The 15,724-nt window shown below is 35.4% G+C and overlaps 1 pseudogene; it reads right to left on the bottom strand.

The window, feature by feature from the left end:
* Positions 1-265: 265 nt before the first annotated feature.
* LOC124514171 (3-ketoacyl-CoA thiolase, mitochondrial-like) lies at positions 266-1,322 on the bottom strand (annotated as a pseudogene).
* Positions 1,323-15,724: the final 14,402 nt, after the last annotated feature.

The raw sequence follows: 15,724 nt of genomic DNA, 5'->3' as shown, positions 1-15,724 counted from the left end.
GACAGAGAGAGACAGAGCATGAACGGGGGAGGGGCAGAGAGAGAGGGAGACACAGAATCGGAAACAGGCTCCAGGCTCTGAGCCATCAGCCCAGAGCCCGACGCGGGGCTCGAACTCCCGGACCGCGAGATCGTGACCTGGCTGAAGTCGGACGCCTAACCGACTGCGCCACCCAGGCGCCCCAAGGATGAGTACCTCTTTACCTGTTTTTATGTGGCCTAGCCAAGTAAAGTACCAGAGGGCCTTGGCGGTATCCTTATTCTCCTCAGGCTGTGCTCTGAATGATGAGCACCTTGGCCACCCCTCCAAAGCAAGCTGATCTGGCAGCATGTTTTCCACTATCACATCTTAATTCATGAACCAGGTATGCAATAATCTATATCTGGATCCTTGCAATGGCTGACTCAAAGCAATGGCTCTTCTATTCACATTGGTTTTACTTGGGTCTAGATCTTGTTGACTGTCAAGTACTGGAGAACAAAAGCTTCATTCACCTCTACCAAATCCATGTCCTTAAGATTCAGTCTTTTTTTTTTAATTTTTTTAAATTTACTGCCGCACTGATAGTAGAGAGAAGGCCAATATCCATGATAGAGGAATCACATCCAGACACAAAATAGCCCATAATTCTTGCCAGTCATGTGAAGCTATGTTTTTTTGTTGTTGTTGTTGTTTTGTTTTTTTTTCCTTACCAGCAACTTCACTGGCTATGAAAGTGCCAGACATTCCCAATGTATTCCTTGAAGTGAGGGTCCCTTCTTTCTTGAATACTACAGGAAGTTTATTTAACTGTTTCAGGCCTGTTTGGGGCCCAGCACGCTCAGCTACTTGCACTGCCTATATTCCCTTCTCTGTCTTCACCTCAGTTGGTAACATCTCATTATTAAAGTAACCGGCATCATTAGCAGCTTTTCCCCTCTGCTGTGATTACAGGGCATATTTGTTACATTCTTCTTTGCCACTTTTATGTTTTGCAGCAAAACTCTCGGCAGTAATTCCCATGGGAAATCGGACATGTTGCTCTGTTAATGTTGCTCACAATGAAACTCCCAGCTTAAAAGCATTTCCAAAGTTGGTTCTAAAATGCGCATTTCTGACACAGTAGGGAACCTGGCTTATATTTTTGGATCCTCCATACAATACAACTTTAGCTTCTTAAATACAAATTTCCTGACATTGATTCACAATGGACTGAAAAACAGAGCCACAAAGCCCATTAAGAGGGAGGGCTGAGGTATCTTTGAGATTCCCACAGTCAAACCAACATGCCTTGCCAAGTATGCAGTGTCTGAAGAACTATTTGCCAATTTATTATAAAGCATGCAATTCAAATGCAGACAAATGGAAGACATACTTTTAGCAAGGTATGGAGAGGTGGGGAGTGGGGGTTCTATGCTCTTCTGGGCACACCACCATCTAGGAGCTTTTATTTGTTAACCAACCTCGAATCTCTGATTCATTCATTTCTCATTCATATCAGAAAGACTTGCAACACAATGAAATTAATCTTTAATAGAATTTTTTTAAATTCTCAAGTATCATTTGAGGCAGCAACAGTTGTAGGTAATTTTAACATGTCTCTAAACTCTTGGCAAATAGAAGTTCAGTCTCTCCTACCCTATTATTATTTGCACTTGGAATTTTCTCTCTTTTTTAATGTTTATTTATTTTTGAGAGAGAGAAAGAGCACATGCGTTGAGAAGGGGCAGAAAGAGGGAGAAAGAAGATCCAAAGTGGGGTCCTCAGTGACAGCAAAGAGCCCCATGCGGGGCTCAAACTCATGAACTGCAAAATCATGACCTGAGCCAACGTTGGATGGTTGACTGACTGAGCCACCCAGGCGCCCTGCGCTTGGAAATTTCTATATATTTAGTTTCTAAGTAAGGACAATTCTGACTTAGAGGAATAAAGACACGTGTTTAAAATACTGAGATCAAGTATATCTTTCAGTGCCATCACCATGTTATACTTAACAAGATCTATATTTTATGCCAAATTCATAACAGGAACCTCCATAATAGGAACCATCTTATCTTACTTGATTGAGGTAATTGTTTGGCCAGTTAATTGAAGAAGCAATGTAGAGTAGGAAGTACAAACAAAAAATGTACACACACCTTAAAACTTTAGTTCAAATTAAAAACATATGCAGCTACTGGATGATGAGTGGAGAAACCCTTTTCTGTAGTTTGCTGATTTGTGTTTCATCTTTTTACAGCAAAAGACATCCTAAGAACTCATCTGCAATATCTAGCAATGGTTTCATGAGGAGAAGTAAGAGGTCCAGAAGACAGGTGCTTACTAGGCATGGTAGTTTAGTCAGTACATTTTCAAAAGGGGATTGAAACGTCCAGTCAACTGCAAAGATTATTTATGTGAAGATACATTAAGAGCTTCTGTGTGTTCTGTAAAATGAAGACACAGTCTTCATAATTAGTTAAGGATCTTCTTTATCATCTGAAAGGGGTGATAATTATTTGTAAGTATGTAAAAGTTTTATGCCCTACATGTTAATGCCTATTCCTTAGATAGGAGGTGTTGTAATTCTTGTTTTTCCCCTATATCTCCTTTCCTGAAGACACTACTGCAAAGTAGTTTGGAAAATTAAGAATAGAAAACAGAATTCTCAACAGCAGTTGGCTGTTTAGTTGGCTAAACATACAGTTGGCCAAAATGTATTTATAACTTATATTTTTAGAAAATATATACTTATAGACAATAAGGTTATCAATCTATCGATATCTATATAATCTATAGGTAATCTATATGTATGCATTAAACATATAACATACATATGTATATACATGTATATGTATGTTTTCCCCACAAACACCAATGATATATTGACATTCATCCTACTTATTAGCTATGCTGTCAGTCAAAAAAGCTACGACTGCTGTCTAATGGCATCTGGCAGAAGTAAACCAAGATTAGAGGATAAAGTGATCGGTCAGGCCTCCAAGCCAATCTGTGCAGCTTTCAATTCCAACGAATCAGTGACACCTGCATGTGGTAATCATTCTCTGGTTACAAGTGCTGGCAGAAACAAGAGACCTGTTTTTCAAGCTAGAGCAAAATGAGCTAAATATAAATGTGAAAATCCTCTTCACAGTAAAATTGTAATCCTATTTTTTAAAGGAGGAAATAGCAGAGCTGTCTTATTCACATTTTCAATTATTTTGTAGCAAGGTAGATTAAGCTTAAGCACACCAATGAAGGACAGATAACCATGGTGGGGATGTTATCTTCCAGTGTCCATGATAGGGATTCAGACTCTTGTCCAGTATCTTGCCGTGGGGCTTCAAACTGCTGTGCTGGTACTCGCTACACCAGTATCCTTTTTAGTTACTTGTTAGAGATGTGTGAACCTTTCATCTTGTGAAACTTGCCAACCTCAGGAATATTTTATGAGTTACCAGCTTTGCAACTTTTGCAGAATACATTCGAACATCACTTTTATAGGCAACAGGACTACAAATGTTTCTCCAAAGATTAAAAAAAAAAAAAGGTATATAAAAAAAGAAACCGGGGCACCTGGGTGGCGCAGTCGGTTAAGCGTCCGACTTCAGCCAGGTCACGATCTCGCGGTGCGTGAGTTCGAGCCCCGCATCGGGCTCTGGGCTGATGGCTCGGAGCCTGGAGCCTGCTTCGGATTCTGTGTCTCCCTCTCTCTCTCTGCCCCTCCCCCATTCATGCTCTGTCTTTCTCTGTCCCAAAAATAAATAAACGTTGAAAAAAAAATTAAAAAAAAAAAAAAGAAACCTTGGAAAGATAACCATGGAAAAGACAGTATTTTTCCATTGTTTCCCAGTGAACTCTCCTGTTTTTTGTTTTTTGTTTTTTGTTTTTTCTAACTGGAAGTCAGACCCTAAGGGGTCAGCAGACCTTTGGTCTCATTCTCAATCCACTCTCGAGAAAAGCAAAACCATTATAGGTAATGAGCTTCTCCCATTTTTTTTACCAGTCATTTATCTGTAATTCTTAGGTAAAATAAGATACTATTTAATAATTTAGTATTTTTATTTTCCCTCTTTTCAACCAATTATCCCTATCTAATCTTTTAACAAATTCTCAGTATTTACTTACTAAATGATGAAATATGCCAAAGTTTTTTAAATAAACTTTCAAAGATCCTATAAAAAATGCACTATTCTTTTTTCAAACGTCCACAGTAGTACATTGTTATTTTTAACCAAAAATAATGCCTGTGGAACCCCAGAAGGCATTACGGACAGCTGGATGTTAGATCTAATGAATAGGGCAAGCCTGGCTTTAGATCTTGAATTAAACTGCTCTGAAAATTTGACCTGTCTAACTAGTTCAGTGAGAAAGAGTAAAACTGATTTGAGGAACACATTTTTGGGAGCAGACCTATACAACTGGCCTCGCTCATGAAGAAAAAAAAAAAAAAAAGGAAACGAATAGTTATAGAACATCTAGTACATTTCTCAGTGTCAGGGTCTCAGTGTCACAGATATTTTTATTTGCTGCCTTATATCCATTCTCCCTCTAGATATTATTTAAGGTCAGTTTATGAAGTCTCCATGGGAATTTGCCCCTGGATTGTTCTGGAGAGGGGGTATACATGACGTAAGCCAAACAGCATATTGAATGGTGAATATCCAAAATCTATCTATTCAGAATACATCTCAGAAATTTGTAGGATTTATACAAAATATTTCCTTTGTTTCTCCTAAACTAAGAATTTAGGAGCTGCAGCCATCTTGATACCAGGAAGAGAGTCTGAGGGTAATTGCTCCAATTTACTGGAAACAAACTTGAGATAAGGTCAGAGAGAAACCAAGATCTGGAATATTGTTTAAGCCACCGCATCAAGCCTGATCATAAGTTGTTCCCTATGTTCATAGACTTTTCATCTAATCAAGCACTGGCCATGGAAGGAATAGCACAGTTTACTGAACCATATGGTAAACCAAGGGGCCAGCAGAAGCAACAGCATCTAAAACTTCCCACTCCCCACAGAATGGAAAATGTAGCACTCTTAACTTGCTTCTGTTAGAACACACGACATTTTATGGGCATGCTGTCTTGAAAGGGAAATGTTGGTTGTTCTGTCTGGAAGGTGGAAACAGATAAATGAGTTATTGCTGCTCAACTTTCAGATATCGTCACCACTTAAAGCGAGGACAATATTCACTGCAATATGTCTCAAGCGTTACTAGATAAGACGATGCCTTAAACTGGATGAAACCATGGTTTACACTGAAAACACAAATTAGAGGTTTAACCAACCAATTAGAGGTTGTATAGGTTAGTTGTATGGGTTGCAACTTACTTTAAAGTAACTATTCAAAAGTATGGCCCTTAAAAATGATAAATCTGGGAAAAGCCTAAGCCAGATTAGATGCTAGGCTAATAAGCATAAACTATGATGGCCCTGGAAAATCCATAAGAGAGGAATGGTCTAGCTATGAGGAATTATAAAACTGAAGGATGAGTGAGGTACATACAATTACCTGTGACCTTCAGCTAGTATGTAAAAAAATATGACTTTTTAGTCAACAAATGTTCTTCTGTGGAATATCATGTACCACTAAGATACATCTTATTATTAAAGAGATAACCAGAATAAAATTTCTTAGCCTAAAATAACACACATTCATTAATGGAGAAAGACATGTCCACAGATGGCTACAACACAAACATTACAAAATAAGGTACAGGCAAGTTATAATAAGCGGGCAGGATATTGACTAATTTTCTTTGGGGAGTTGGGAAAGAAAGTAACCAAAAAAGTTTCAAAAAAACAGTACAATTTGAGCTGCATAGCAATGGAAAAACAGCTATTTAACAGGCAACTAAGAAAAAGAAAAGTCTAGTCTCGAGTAAGGGAATAGAAGACAGGGAAGCATGAGGTCTAAAAGGAAATCGTGTATTTAATACTGTGCAAATCATTTAGTGTAACGGAAAATACCAACACACTTGTCATAAGTGAGATTGTGGAGAGTTTTCTTGCGGGTATATAGTTTAGGTAAAAAAATCACACAGCTAATATTTATAAACCACCTCACAGTTCACCAAATAATTTCACGTGCACCACTTTATAACCCTGCTACTCTGGTAAAGATGTCAAAAAGTGGCTTAGAAACTTCAGGTTAATTTTCTTATAAAAACATTAAAACATTAAATCCTTCTAATAATTTTTCTATTATTTTCACCAAGATAAAATTACTAAGAATGATGCAGAGAGAAATTTTAGGGAATAAATATGCCACATCTTTTCTGAGTCCATTCCTTGGTAGTTTTTCAGCAAATTCATTGGTATGTTAGGATTTCTAAGATCTCAATAAACTTATAATGGTTCGTTTATATAGGTGAACTTAATAAAAGATTTAAAAATTTTCAATGTAAAACGGATTTAAATTCTGGGAGCCAAGGGGGGTATATTTTATTAAAACTGGGCAGGGGGGGGAGAACAATAGGAAATAAATTCTCTAAGGACTTAAGGAACATTTTATTCCCCTTTATGCAGTAGAGCAGTTTCCACTTTTAGTGTTCATCTTTAAAATATAGAAGCAACCTCACCATGCAAATTTTATGCATAGAACCAAAAGATGAACAACTTTCACTGATTCCCACTGGTATGCCCAGAGTCATGAGAGCCCTTTCATTTAATTAAACCAAATGAAATTCTAAAATAAATTTAGAAACACCTTCAAAATAATCGAGGTGTGCACTTCTCTCTAAACCCTCTGCCTGCCAATTTTTCTCTTTAGTTAGGCAAGCATTTACATTATGTCATTAAAATCCTTCTTTTTTACTTAATAGAAAATTTTCAATCCAGAAATAGATATTTTTACCCAAGCACAACATCTTCTGTTTTCTTATAATGACCTACTGTTCTAATTGCTTATTTAGCTTATGGTGTAGTTTGTTTTTATTCTAATGCATGGTATTAATGGTTGATATTTTAAATGTCTGCACCATTAAGTATATAATGAATTACATCATTTCCCCCCTACTCTTTCAAATGAGTTAAATAGAAAGGAAACACTTAGCACTATTTATGATCTATACAGATATGTAGCATCGTGTGGAAATTTGATAACACCCTACTTTTTAGTTCTGTTAGTTTGCTGCACTGCCATAACAAAGTATGAAAAACTGTGTAGCTTAACCAACAGAAAGTTTTTGTCTCACAGTCTGCAGGCTAGAACTCCAAGATCAGCGAGTTAGGAAGGCTGGCTCCTACTAAGGGCTGTAAGGGAGCCTCACAGCCCATATCGCTCACCTAGTTCTGGTGGTCTACACACAGTCTCTAGTGTTCCTTAGCTTGTACATGCATTCCCTGACTGCTGCCTTCATCTTCCCTGGGGTTCTGTGTGTGTGTGTGTGTGTGTGTGTGTGTGTGTGTGTGTGTGTGCCTGTCTCTATGTTCAAATCCCACCCTGCTTTTTGAAAGGTACGATCATATTGGGTTAGAGCTCACTTTAATGAACTCATCTTAACTTGATCATCTGCAAAGACTCTATTTCTAAATAAGGCAAATACATAGGCACTGTGGTTTAGAATGCCAACATCTTTTTTGCTATTCAACCCATAACAATGACTGAGTTTTGAAATGCTTTTCCTTAAGCATACTGAGAAAATGCTTAACTATGAGTCAAAATATCTGTGTTTAAATCCATCCCTCTCGATCATGAAGGAATAATGTAATTTCTTCACATTCTAAGATTTCACAAATATACTTTGGTAGTCAGGCTCTGCTTTATCTTATCTGTATCAAATTGAAGACAAATGTCAAGGAAGAAAAGACTGGAATGAAAACTTATAAAAGGGACTTAAGAAGCAGAAGTATTAAGAAAATAAATGAAGGGTGCCTAGGTGGCTCAGTTGGTTAAGTGTCCGACTCTTGGTTTCAGCTCAGGTCATGATCTCAGTTTTGCAGTTCCAAACCCCATGTGGGGCTCTGTGCTGGCAGTATGGAGCCTACTCAGGATTCTCTCTCTCCCTCTCTCTCTGCCCGCCCCCACTCGTGCTGTCTCTGTCTCTCTCAAAATAAGTATATAAACTAAAAAAAAAAAAAATGACATGAAATAAAATTATGAAATTAAATAAAGAAATAAAAGGCGTCCCCCCCAAAAGTGGTTGAAATGGAATAGTGGCAAGGAAAATCCAATTTATGATTGGATTTGCTGAAGATAAAGAAACAATTCATGGGGAGCCTGTGACTCAGTCGGTTGGATGTCTGGCTCTTGGCTTCGGCTCAGGTCATGATCCTGTGGGTTCGTAGATTCAAGCCCAGTGTTGGGCTCTGTGCTGGCAGTGGGGAGTCTGCTTGGGTGCTTGGGATCCTCTCTCTCTGCCCTTCCCCTGCTCGTGTACTCTCTCTCTCTCAAAATAAAAATAAATAAACTTAAAAAAAAAAGAATTCATGAAGTCTCAGTTCCTGTTTCTGCCCTCTGAGGGACACTAGAAGCAATGACAATCAAGTAACAATCACAGCCATATCACAGCCAGACCTTCCTTGCTTCCTAAATAGTAACTCTTCAATAATAGAAACTAGGACTTTTTGCAGAAATGCCTGATTCCACGCTAGAGCAGGGAAAGTAAATGAACCTGGATAATCTTATTTGTGAATGAATGTAAGGAAGTACTCAAACTAAGACACATAAAAGGACACAAAAAACAACTTGAAGTAGCTCCAATGGACAAATATGGTTCAATTCAGCATCAAATTAAATGATAGTAAATATTATAACCTCTTAAGTATATCAATCTATTACATAATTTTAATAATATTTTATAGATCTATATTTATATGAGAAGCCCTTTTTACAGCCGAGGGTCAAGTAATAAAATAGAAGGAATAAAAATATCCAAAAAGTCACCATTTGGCAACTATCAACATTCACGCAGGCAAAACTCATAAATGGATACTAGAAGTATTAAGTGACATCTTGAAGTGTCACAAAATATTTATATCATCTCAGTATAACTCTTCACAAGATAATGAACAAACATGACAGGAGCAACATGATAAAGTGATCAAGTTAACATAACCAGTAATGAAACGCATCAATACCGTGCGCTAACTGGCACAGGTATTGAGGACATCATACCATCATTTCTGTGGTATTCCTGACAAAATATCCATAACCTAATCCAGACACATCAAACAACCAAAGAGAAATGCATTTTATGAAAAATTACTGACATAATCTCTAAAAAAATAATAATGTCCCAAAATAAAAGAGACTCAGGATATGATAACTGAAAGCAATACATGATCCAGGATTTTCTTCTGAATTGAATGGATGATCCAGTCAGTTGCCAAAACCTGAATAATGTCTTCAAATTACATAAAAATCAGTTAATTGCTTAAAGTTGTTAAGTGTGCTATATACTCAATGAGGTACTTAGAGAAAAAGAGATATAACATCAGTAATTTATTCCTGAACATGAGAAAGGGGAAGGGGGGGAAATCTGGATGAAGAATATATGAGAATTTTTGTACTATTCTTGCAACTTTCTGTATGTCTGAAATGATTTTAAAATTAAAAGTTAAAAGTTAGTAATTTTACCTCGTATATTGTAGATAGCAGGACGTGAAAAGAAAACAAAGGTGTTATTCTTGAATTAGGAGAAGGAAATAGGAGGTACTTGTAACTGAAAAACAACAGGGGGATACAGGAGAGTATCAGAACCACTTGGACATGGAAGAGATGGGAATACTAGACAGAACAGAACAGCGGCAGCAGATGCAGAATCTCCAGGGCTCCAGGATCCAAACTATCTGCGTTAAATTCAAGTGCATTTACCAGCTGTATGTACTCAGGGGATTTACTTTTCAATCTAGTTCCCCTTATCTATACAAAAGAGATGCTCGATTTTAGTCCATGCATTGATCATAGTGAAAATGAAATCAATTAATCCTGCTTAATAGGTAATATTCTAGGGATATCATGCCAAAATATCACAGACAAGGAGGCTTAAACAAAAGAAATTTGTTTTATCACAGTTCTCAAGGATGGAAGGTCAAAATCAAGGTGACAGCAGATTTGGTTTCTGCTGAGGCCTCTCTTCAGCTTGAAGAGGGCCATCTTCTCACCATCTTTCCCTAGGTATGTGCATCCCTGGTATCTGTTCTTATAAGGACACCAGACAGGGGCACCTGGGTGGCTCAGTCGGTTAAGCACCTGATTCTTGGTTTTGGCTCAGGTCATGATCTCACTCTTGGTGAGATCAAGCCCTATGTCAGGCTCTGAACTGACAGCGGGGAGCCTGCTTTGGATTCTCTCTGACCCTCTCTCTCGGCCCCTCCCTCTCTCAAAATTAATAAACATTTTTTTAATGACACCAGTCATTTTGCTTTAGGGTCCCATTCTTATGACTTCATTTCACCTTAATTACCTCTTTAAAGACCCAATCTCCAAATACACTTACAGTGACAGTTAGGGCTTCAACATACAAATTTTAGAGGGACATGGTTCAGTCCACAACAGGTATTAAGTATTAGTAAAGATCCACAAATGATATTTGGACCATGATTTAGCAAAACATAATGCCCCAAATGGAAAAACTGAATTTGTGCTCAAATGAATAAAAGTTGTATTTATTGTGCAGTTTAAAGGTCTGAGAATAAATACATTGTGAAGCAATTTATAGTTCCTCTGCCTAGAACCTAACTTCAGTATGAAGATGGCTTTTTCAAACTACACTCAAAGCTTTGACAGGTGGTCCACAGTGTCATTCAATCTAATGTTGGGTTCCAAAAACTCATATTGTTTCAACTGTCAGTAATAAAATCAAATAAATGTTACCTTAAGCACTTTTGTCTGGCTTCAAAATATGACATTATGCTTAAAGTTTCCTGTGAAGGCAAAAGAAATGACTGAACACTTTTTTGCTCATTCTACATTGTGCAGTCAAGGGGAATACTGGGTATCACCACATTATCTATTTTCAGTTGATATCCTAAGGGAGATAAATTAAACACACTGAAATATTTTTCACAGAAAGGATTTTTCATATTTATATCATTTTTGATAGAAAGATCATTTTCAAAGTAATTATATTACAATATTTTGATATTGCTATAGATTTAAAATCCAATATTTTATTAAACTGCCAGGAATTATTAAGAATTTCTGCTCTTCCAAGTAATATCAATGGTTAATAAACTGTATTTCGCCAATGATGCTATAGAAAGGAATTTTAACTGAAAAGATGAATGTGTGTGTACATACACTATATATATATATGCATATACATATACACATATGTATACATATGTATATACATATACACATATATATGTGTATATACATACATATATATATATATATATATATATATATATATATATATGTGTGTGTGCCAAAAAGCATCAAAATTGTAGGATCCCTTATTTTTCTCAATTGAATAATGAAGTCAGTGATTGATTTAAGTACTCTGTATATCAGGCTTAGCATGCTTTATCCTCCTCGACTTAACCTCTAATTCACAAGCAGTCCCTTTATTCCTCACATATTAAAACAGCTCATTTACTTTCTTTGTTCTCTATGATTTTTATTGTGTTTTCCATTTAGCCTTATCAGTTTTGAACACTTGGTGCATTTCCATCTGTATCTTTTTCTATTCCAATTATTTTCAACAAAACAGACACGCATATTTTGTCTGCTTAGTTTGACCTTTGGCATAGTTAAATACCATTTCTGAAACGTCATGATAAGACAGGGAAAACATAAAGAATTGGACATTTTGTAGGTTGAGTTTTTTCAAAGAAGAGCCATTGCTCCATTGTGAAAGACACACAAGAGAGTAAGAAGAGGGCACATGCAAATAACTGATAGTTTGCAAAAGGCAATCCTTGAGGGTTCCATGTTAATCTTTGAAACCTAAGTTTTGTCTTTAGTTCAATTTTTTCAAAGTATGCTCATGCTAAGATTCTTTGGTCTTATAAAAGGTTTTCCTCACGTGTCCCTTTCATTTTGTCAATATTCACCTCAGGTTTCAAAATCGGTTGATGCCCCGCTATTTGCCAACACTTTTAGTTAAAAGAGAAATTTGATTTGTTATATTTTATTTGTGTGTCTGGGAGAATCCATCTGATATTATTCACATTACACTCCAGATTAAATTTCATCAAAATGCCACAGACACTTTACTGATTAATATACCAAAATTACTACCTTTCAGAGTGTATTCTAATTCCAGAAAGACTGTTACCAAAATTTCCAGTAGAAATTTGTGTGAAACACATTTCTGTGACTCAATCTGTGTATCTTCTTTGGAATATTTTGTGAAAAAATAAAACATCTGTGATTGACGTCTTTATTTTTAGATGGTGTTTCCAGCACTTTATCTGAATTACATATATTCAGAAAAATGTTGAGAATATTTTCTTACATACACACAAGTCAAGTATGGTACTCTAATCTGGGTTATGCAGCTAAATCCTAATACTAATTATCATATTTCAAAATATTTTGATAATGGAAAAGTATTCCACTTTTGAGTGTCATTTAGTGGTAGACATTTTGGAAAGTCCTTTCAAACAGGTATTTCTCATTTATTGTTAATGTTTTCCTTCATGTTGATGAAGCTCATTAGTGGAACACTTCCATTGTCTTTCTGTCCATTTTCTCAACTTTGTTTTAGGAAAGGTGTGGTGGCTTGTCTGGTCAGTAAATCTGGCAACAGAAGAACAGGCATACTCATCTTGGCTCTGGCCTTGTGCCTCTTGGATTCTGCATATTCACAGAAAACATACACCCTGCTTTCTTCGCTAAGGAACAGGTTTGTACTTTGGTCAAGGCACATCCTCCCTAGCATGGCACTGATGCTCTGTGCAGTTCTGTTAACACCCTCATTTGACTTTCTCACTAAAACCTACTCTTAGCCTTTCACCAGTAGTAAGTGTGCTATGTTAGTTTCATGTGGCTTGTCACTTCATAATACTTCAAACATTATGTACCTTCAAACATTAGAATGTACCTGATGAAATTTGTTAAAAATTAACTAGAAATAGATGTCTAGATTTTAATATACTTCTAAATTTGGCAGAGAAAAACAACAGTAAAGAATATGTAGACGATTTACATAATATAATCATCAAATGTTATAGATATTGTGTAGATATATACACTCTAGTAAAATTTCTCTTTTCTTTTTTCCGTTTTTGCCTGTGAAATAGTTTTAAAAAACAATGTACTTGGCAACAGACACAGAGAGGAGTGTTGAAACCTCTGGCCAACACTGTGGCCACTGTGTTTCTTCTTGAAGTTCTATCAGTTTTCATTTTGTGGATTGTGATTCTCCTTAACTTGGTGTATAAATATTTAAGATTCTTATATCATCATAAAGAATTGACCCTTTAGCAGTATAGGATGCTATATCACATATTCATCCTTATGTATATAATTTATTTCTATATTTATGTTTAAAGTGAATTTTGTTTAGGCAGTGTCTTGATTCTTCCATATAACCTGAAAACCTCTGCCATTTAATTGGGGGTGTTTACATTTAATATAACTATTTACATTTACATTTAATCTAACTATCGATACATTTGAGTTTAATTTACCAGTATACTATTTGTTTTACATTAATTCTTTGTTATTTTTCTCTTTTCCACATATTTCTGCCATCTTCCTTTGTTACTTTTCATTATAGGTAATAATGACTGTTTTAGAGTTTACATTTATATGACTTTAACATACCACATTCTATTTTCAACTAATAATATAAAATCTCACATATGATGTAAGAACCATATGTTATGCTCTAACATTACACTTGCTTCCCCCTACTGGTTTTTGTGTTATTGTGACATATTTTACTTCCACAAATGTTCTAAATCTCACAATATATTGTTAATATTTTTGTTTTAATAGTTACTGGTCTTTTGAAGAGAATTTTAAAAATGACAAATTTATCCACATAATTACTTTTTCTCAGTGAGCTTTATTTCTTCCTGTAGATTCAGACTTCCATCTGAGTGGGCTTTTTCTTCTACAGAGGATTCTCTTTAACATTTCTTGGAATTCAGGTCTGTTGGCGATTAATTGTGTCACCTTATGCATGTTTCAAAATAGTCTTTATTTCATCATCATGTTGGAAAGATACTTCTGCTATATATAGAATTCGATATTGACAGGGCTCTGTTTGTTTTTCTTTAAGTAGTTTAAAATTGTAGCTCCACTGTCTTTTCACTTGCATTCTTTGATGAGAAGTCTGCTCTAATTGTTCTCTTTGTTTTCCTCTGTGGAATGTTCAATTTATTCTGGCTGTACTAATTGAACTTTTTTTTTTAATAATGAGGGATATTATAAGTTTATTTGAATATATCACTAAGGGTCTTTTTGTGTAGATATAGGTTTTCATTTCTCTTGGATAAACTGCCGAAGGTTTTCCAAAGTGGTTCTGGCATTTTAAACTCCTAGCATACATTTTTGAGTATGATTTCTCCCAACACTTGGTATTACCAGTCTTTTCTATTTTAGTCATCCTAGTGGGTTCATAATAACATCTAATTATGGTTTACTTTGCATTTCCTTGATGACAAAAATTATTGAACCATTTAATTTTGATCTTGTTTATTGGCTCTTAGTATATTATCTTTTTTTTTTTTTGAAATGCCCGCTGCATTATTTCTCTATTTTAAACAGGAGATCTTTGTTTTATTACTGGGGTCTAAAATCTTTTTGAAAAGTAAAAGTGCTTTATCCTATCCATAGAAAGAGATGGATAAGGACATGGATGTATATACACACATTAGTATTTCTTTTCTTTGAGCTGAAGACATTGTGTTTTCATTTTCTTAAATGTTTTAAAGAACAGGAATTTATTTTTGAGAAAATTCAATTTAAAAGTGACTTTTTATTTTTACCTATAGTGCATTTGTGTCTGTTTCTGATATCTAAGAAAAATCTGTTATTGCAAAACCAGGATGGTTGATTCAACTGCATTTTTCTAGATATAACATAGGTTTGACTCTTTATATTTAGGTCTATGATAAGTGATTTTATATTATTTCATCAAAATATAATTTACATCCAATAAAATCATCCAACTTTTCATGTATAATTTATCAATTGTGGCTAATGTACATATTGTGTAACAGCCAACAAAGTTAATTAGAACATGTTTATCTTTCTACGAAATTTCCCTATATTCCTGTGAGGTCAATTCTCTTCCTCTCCTCTGGCTATTGGCAAACAGTGATCTGCTTTCTAAAATTATACATTAAATTTACAATCCGGTGCTCTCTATAAGACAATGTAAAAACTAGTAATTTTCTTATATTTTATTTAATTTTTAGCTATTTATGGTGGAAGGGCTAATCCAGTGTATGCTTCTCTATTGGGCTGAAAGCACAAATTTTCATATAATCTTTTTCAAGACCAAACATTAAAGAATATAATGACTTCTTAACTAGACAACAAACTTAACTGGATTAAGAAACTCAAAGCAAATGAAATGGCTTCAAAGACTAAATCCAGATTGACATTTATTTCAGTGGTATTCACTGAGATAGAGGTACTCGCCTACTCTAAAACTTTCTGATCAGGGGGCCAAGGTCAAATGTGATTATTAAAATATAATAAAAACACTCCCCAAAATGCTTTACAATTATTTTTTAGGTGGAAGTGTACTTTATACTGCACCCACTCTTTGTAGCAACAGCAATTTTATTGTAAATCCAAGGTCTTACAAATCTAGACAAATAAATTAGCATTGCCATTGCAAACTTTTCCAT

The sequence above is a fragment of the Lynx rufus genome, unplaced genomic scaffold, assembly GCF_022079265.1.
Source record: "Lynx rufus isolate CCGP_SWC_20201006 ecotype Redwood Valley unplaced genomic scaffold, mLynRuf1.p SCAF_2, whole genome shotgun sequence".
Taxonomy (NCBI): Eukaryota; Metazoa; Chordata; class Mammalia; order Carnivora; family Felidae; genus Lynx; species Lynx rufus.
The sequence above is the reverse complement of the archived record's forward strand: the minus strand, read 5'-3'. Positions and strand labels throughout refer to the sequence as shown.